Source organism: Sturnira hondurensis, unplaced genomic scaffold (assembly GCF_014824575.4).
Source record: "Sturnira hondurensis isolate 20B ecotype Veracruz unplaced genomic scaffold, ASM1482457v3 Scaffold0019428, whole genome shotgun sequence".
NCBI lineage: Eukaryota > Metazoa > Chordata > Mammalia > Chiroptera > Phyllostomidae > Sturnira > Sturnira hondurensis.
Genome location: NW_028092059.1, coordinates 10,494,087 through 10,500,163, shown reverse-complemented (window position 1 = coordinate 10,500,163; position 6,077 = coordinate 10,494,087). Strand labels below are relative to the sequence as shown.

General features: G+C 46.7%; 1 protein-coding gene across 1 annotated transcript in view; it reads left to right on the top strand.

Moving 5' to 3' along the window:
- The first annotated feature begins 5,147 nt into the window (after positions 1-5,147).
- Positions 5,148-6,077, top strand: part of GPD2 (glycerol-3-phosphate dehydrogenase 2) — a 140,150-nt gene continuing 139,220 nt past the window's right edge. The window contains exon 1 of the mRNA XM_037027808.1: positions 5,148-5,323. The gene's annotated coding sequence lies outside the window, so the exon portion shown is untranslated. The remainder of the gene's footprint in view (positions 5,324-6,077) is intronic.

Genomic DNA, 6,077 nt, shown 5'->3' with positions numbered 1-6,077 from the left:
ACAGTCCTATATGATGAAGATGGCCTTCCTAAAGTGGTTCTCAAAGTATTGCAAACGAAATTCTAGCTTTTCTATTATGATGCTTACCTTAGACACAACTTGGATTCCTGCTCTTAGGCTAAGTGAAAAGCAAATTGTCCCCAGGCTTATGCAGCTAATGTAAAGCTTTAAAAGCTACTCTGTGGTGGGTTGAATGGCCTCTCTGGAATCCATGTTACCTTACATTGGAGCGGGATAAAGAAGTGCTTGCAGATATGGTTAAATAAGGGATGTTGGGATGATAGTATGGACCCCAAATGCAAACACACAGATCCTTATAAGAGAAAAGTATTAGGGAGTTTTCACACAGTCAAAAACAATGTGACCATGGACACAGATTGGAATAATGCAGACACAAGCCAAGAAATGCTAGCAGCCATCTGAAGCTGGAAGAATCAAGGAATGGATTCTCTTCTAGATCCTCTAGCCCTCCCTGGTTTCTGTACATCTCATTTAACCCGCCTTCGAAATGCCTCTTTTCAGACCCAAGTAAAACCACCCTCAAAAGAGCACTAACTTTGCTAAATACCTGTACTCCAAACCTGCCTTGCTTTCTTCTACCTTCATGTCTTCTTTTTTCCCCCGCCCTCATTAATTTCAAATTCATAAGAGAAGTTGCAAACTGCCTTTTAAGAAGACTTTTCGCAGTCTGTTGAGTTCTTACTTCCAGGTACATCCCCTGTTTGGCTCAAATAAATTTTTATAGACATTCTATAATGTCTATAAAAGACATTCTAAAAATGTCTTACAGGTTGGACATTCTTATGTTGATGCTCTAGAAATGGGCAGGGAATAAAACAGCTGGCCCTCGGCATGTGGTGGATGGTCAGAAGAGGCGGTTGGTCATGAGAGGTGCTTGGCAGAATCCCCAGTGGAAGGTTCCCCCAGGCTGGGGAAAGTCCACCCCCAGCAGTTGGATTTCAGATCCCTTAGCAGCAGGTACCATACTGTCCACACTTGGGAAAGGAAGAAATTCTCATGAGTTTAGTTACACTAGGATACGGAAGATAACCTAAATTCACCTGACAACACTACGGAAGCTAGACACGTTTATTGTCGGCAAACATAGGCTTTGGTAAGATATGAATGAATAGAAAGAAGAAACCCTTTAGATTTTGGTGGCCATGTGAGACTGAAAACCCATGTTCTAAAATTTTCTTAGGTACACCAGAAAAGATTTAGGTGGCACCAAAGTTACTTGACACCCTCACCCTGAAAGGCAGTAAACAGAGTTTTATTCCAAATGCTGAGTCATGGCAGTGGTGACAAGGAGAAACACTTAAGACTTTTAACTTCCTGGTTCTGCTGAAGTAATTACTTCATGTTTTCAAATTGGGGTCATGGTAAGTGTTTCCCCTCCTACACCTTCACTCAGTTTGCCATGTTTTAATCCTCAGGCTATTTTTTTGCTTGGTTTTCTTTTAGTTCCATGAGCTAAAAGGAAGCTGTAGCAAGCATGCGTACAGGAAAGTTTTTAAAAAAATGTTGTTTGTGGGTCTAGTGCAATACTTACTGCTATAGAGTAGTGCCCAAATTAATACTTACTTCCCTTCCTCCCACACAATTATCTTAATAATCAAAAGAAATTGCTTAGGTATATGAGAAATTAGGCTTCTGTTAGATAACCCAAACAGTAGCAAAACTCAGTGGAATTCTGGTAACATGCAAGGCACAGGGACAGAGAGAGAGAGGCAGAGCCTACTTTAGCTATTCATAAACAGTGTTCTAAGTATTTTTTATAATTTTCTTTAATCCTCACCTAAGGATATGTTTATTGATTTTAGAGAGAGGAAGGGAGAGAGGGGGGCAGAGAGAGAGAGAGAGAGAGAGAGAAACAGAGATAGAGTGAGAGAGGGAGAGAGAGAAACATCAATGTTTGAGAGGGAAACACAGATTGGGTGCATCCTGTACGTGCCCTGACCAGGGATGGAACCCGTGACCTTTTGGTGTACAGGATGATGCACTAACAAATTTAGCCATCCACCCAGGGCAATAGTATTCTAAATTTTAAAGTATTATGTATAAGGCTAAAAGGAAAAAAATATTTATATATATTATTCCTTCTAAAAAATACTGATGAAGTAAATAGGAAATACTTTTTGATCTCCTAAGTTTCTGTGCATCTTGAAATAGAAGTATCATAAACTTTTGCATTTTGAAATTATCTAGTGTTTACCTTAAAAAATTATCAACTTTTTAAAAACGATTTTTGCCTTAAAAACAGGTGCCTAATTTCTGGTGAATAATTATGTCAGCTATGTTTTCATGGAGTACATGGAAGTAACTGTGTTATAACACTTTATTGATATTTTTTCCAGAACTGTAGTTGAAATCAGATGTATGAATAGAGGATGGGGGCATGGAGAGTGGAGGTGGGGTTGTTTAGAAAAGCATCCTTATCTCTCCTTCCTAACCTCTCCCACACATATCTTTTGCCTTCGGTACCTTCGCTGAATCCCACCGGATTCCTAGCATCCTTAGGCTTTCCTTTGGTTGTTTTGGGCCCCACCTTTGGCATGAGAAATCATGTTCAATCATTTTGACTTTTTTTTTTAACCTTCTCTAAATTCGCTGTCTCCTCCCTTGTCCTATTCCATTAGAGCCTAACTTAGGTTAGACTATCATAGATGGTCATGGGTTATTGATGAGAACTGAATCCCTACTGGCTTCTTAGGTCACAAGATGACCAGAACTTGTGGGGGAAATTCACAGTACGCATATAGTTCCGGGAACAAGTTGTTCACCTAAGGATTCATTTCAAACCAATAAACACTTATCAAACATCTATTATGTTATATAGGCAGTACGATAGGTGCCAAAGTACCAAAGTGAGTAACAGACGGTTTCCATTTTCCAAACACTGAACTGTTCTGGGTGTATCAGGGGGAAAGAGATCCAGGACCGGTACCTTGGTTCAACTAGATTACTTCTTTTCTGCGTAACATGTTGGTCTTTCAGATAAATGTGTGGGCTTTAAAAAATTGATAGAAGAGTTGCTTTATTACATTGGTTCTCAACACTGGCTGCTTTTGACAATCACCTGGGGAAGATTTTAAACAGTGTTTCTCGAGCTTTCGTGTGCAGCACAATCAGGGCAAAGGCTTGTTAAATCGGAAAGGCCGCAGCCCCAGGTTTTAGGAATCAGTTCATCTGAGTGAAGCCATCCTTGCATTTGTATTGAGTTCTGAAGTGATGCTGCTGGCTGCTGGCTGCTGGCTCCCACAGCTCCCCTTTGAGAACCAGGTTTAAAATATAAGGATTTCCAGGCTCCCTCCACAGATGGATTCAATTGATGTGGAAATGGGAACTTGGCATTGGTCATATTACACCTCCACCCCCATTCCTATGTGTATTTCCAGAAGGAACAAATTTTCCTTCACCCTTCCAGGTTCTTCTGGCTGTTCTAATAATCAAACGGAGAAGAGAGATTAACAAGAGAAAAATAACCAAATGTAATCACATAAATACCAATGGGAACCCCACATTCAAGAGAGGTTCAGAGACAGAAAGGCAAAATGAGGTACATACGACATTCTGAGCTAAAATGACATCAGGCCTTTGGGGTTCTGGGGGGTTGGAAGGTCATTTGCAGGAAGATACGATGGACAGATGTTTAGTAATTAGGTGTTTGCACTGTTCTATAGAGAAGTCATAACAAGTGATTTCTTGTAAGAAACTCTTACTATCTGCAAAGCCCCCAATTTAGATTCTTTAAGGGAGAGGTAAAAGTTTCTCTGCCAGTCTCCCATAGGGTCATTATTGTCTCAGCTCCAAATATTCCACGTGGCAAAGTAGAACATCTTGGTGAGGCCCACTCTGAATCCCTTCAGGAGCCAAGGCTGACAACCACTGTTCCGCCAGAGATGCTACCCACTGGATGGGCTAGTTTCCCGAAGTTACTGAATTTGGTACCCAGTGCGTCTATACACATTCTTCTGGGTCAGTTTTAATAATTATGTGTTATTTAAAGACATTAGTACGTGACTTAATAAATAATTGGAAAACCCCAGCACTGTGATTGTGGTTCAAACAAATTTGGCTGCCCTCCTTTGGAAGGCCTTTCCAACCCCCCTTGGTATTTTCCAACAAATGATATTTGTAAAACGCCCAGAGGTCGCCTTCGAAGAAAAGTTTGTCTTAAAGAAATGGAGTCCATTTGAACCCCATCTGCATCCTCCTTGATTCCACCTCATCTACCCTAATACTTGTAGTTCCAACAAATGAGCTGGGCATGCTCAGTGGGCAAGGTTGGTTTTAGGGGGTGCAAATGGGAAGCCAGCTGCTCAACTGCATTGCTCACGGACTCCCCCCACCTGTTCAAGGCTGGGCCTGAGGAGCTCGTGCTCAGCATCTCCCCCCTCCCCCCCCCCCCCCCCCCCCCCCCCCCCCCCGCCTCCCCGGTGCTTGGGCTTGGTCTTCGCTGCAGGTCCCTAGGCTGACACACAGGCGAGTCAGGAGGCCACGCGCGCCTCCACAACGCGCGGGGGGAGCCTAGGCGAGGGCTCAGAACTCTGACGGCCGGGTCCCAGGGGGTCGCCAGCCTCCCAGTCGCATTTCTAGGCCCAAGGAAGCCTGCCTACAGAGCAGGGGGAAGCTAGATTCGTGGGCCGGTGACGAGAACTCAGGTAAGCCAACCCTGCAGGCGTGCAAGTGGGCAAGTGTCTCCCGGGCCGGTAGCGAGGGCGGCTCGAAAGGTGAAGGACCGTGGCAACAAGACACCACTGTCTTCCACGGGCCTAGTCTGGCCGAGGCTTTCCTGCCCGGCCAGCCGACTGGCGAGGCAGGGCGGAGGGCAGGAACAGCCGCCGCCTGGGGCGAAGGCCAGCGCAGCCGCCCCATCGCAACCCCACCCAGTGAGCCTCTGGTCCCCGAGTCCCCGTCCAGTGACGTTCTTTGGGCGGCGGAGACCTCGCTACTCGCCGCTGGCTGGTTCGCAAGGCTCCCCTCCCCCCGCGCCCCAGCTCCCGCCTCCACTTCCGCGTCTCCCCGCCGGGGAGGATCCTAGGCCCCAGCCCGCGGGAGCGGCGTCTGCACCACCCAGGCCAACCCTCGGGGGCGGGGGGAGGAGGAGCCCGGGAAGGAAGTTGCCTGGCGGGAGGGGGCGCGGTGGCGCCGGGCGCGTCGGGTTACACTGGCTCAGCCTGCCTGGGAGTGACATCCACGCGCTCCTCGCCGCGAGTCCTGGGGCCGAGGCTCTGATTCCGAGGGAGATCCACTCTGCCCCGGCCGGAGGAACCAGGTGCTCCTGCCCCTCTCTTCCCTCGCGCCACAGGATTAGTTTCAGGTGTGTGTTCCTTGGGAGGACCTCCCCTCCCCCCCCGTCCCTTTGACCCCAGAGTTGTAGAGGTCCCTTTCAGATTCCGGTCAGTCCGCTTTGACTCCAGTTTGGGGTGGGTGGTGGCGGGAATCTGGAGATTTAGTTTTTCCCCAGCAACAGAGGTGGGGACCCATTTTTATCTAGGGCTTAGCTGTTTACATTTTGTGGGGCGGTGGGGTGTAGTAATACACTCGCCTCTTTAGTTAAGTGGCAGGACTTTTGGGGGGAGGGTTGGTATCTAACTGAAAGTTTACTGCAAACTTTTGGCTGTGGATGTCGCTCCTCTGATGAGGATCTACGCTGTCTTCGGAAGCCAGGTAGGGAAAAAGTCTAGAAGGGCGTTGAGGCCTCTTTGAGATCCTTAGGTGGTAAAGGTTGACAGTTCTAGGAGGAAGTGGAAGGCGTAAGCTGATGAACTTGAAACAGCCTCCACTCCCCAAGTAGTAACTTCTATCCAGCAAAAAAGAGTTTTGCAAAGCATGCGTTGGCAGGAAGGTACAGCCTGTGCATGAAGTCCAGACTGCCTTCCACCTCATGCAGAAGACCCTTCACTCCCCAACAGCCTTCCATAGGAGTTCCAAAGTAATTTACAAACACAAATTCTCACCAAGTCGTCGTGGCATAGGCCAACCCAAATTACGCAACATATTGTAAGTATCACGCATGGCAGCTATAGAAGTAGCTAACAGCAAATTTAGTCAATTTACACCTGTGAAGGAAG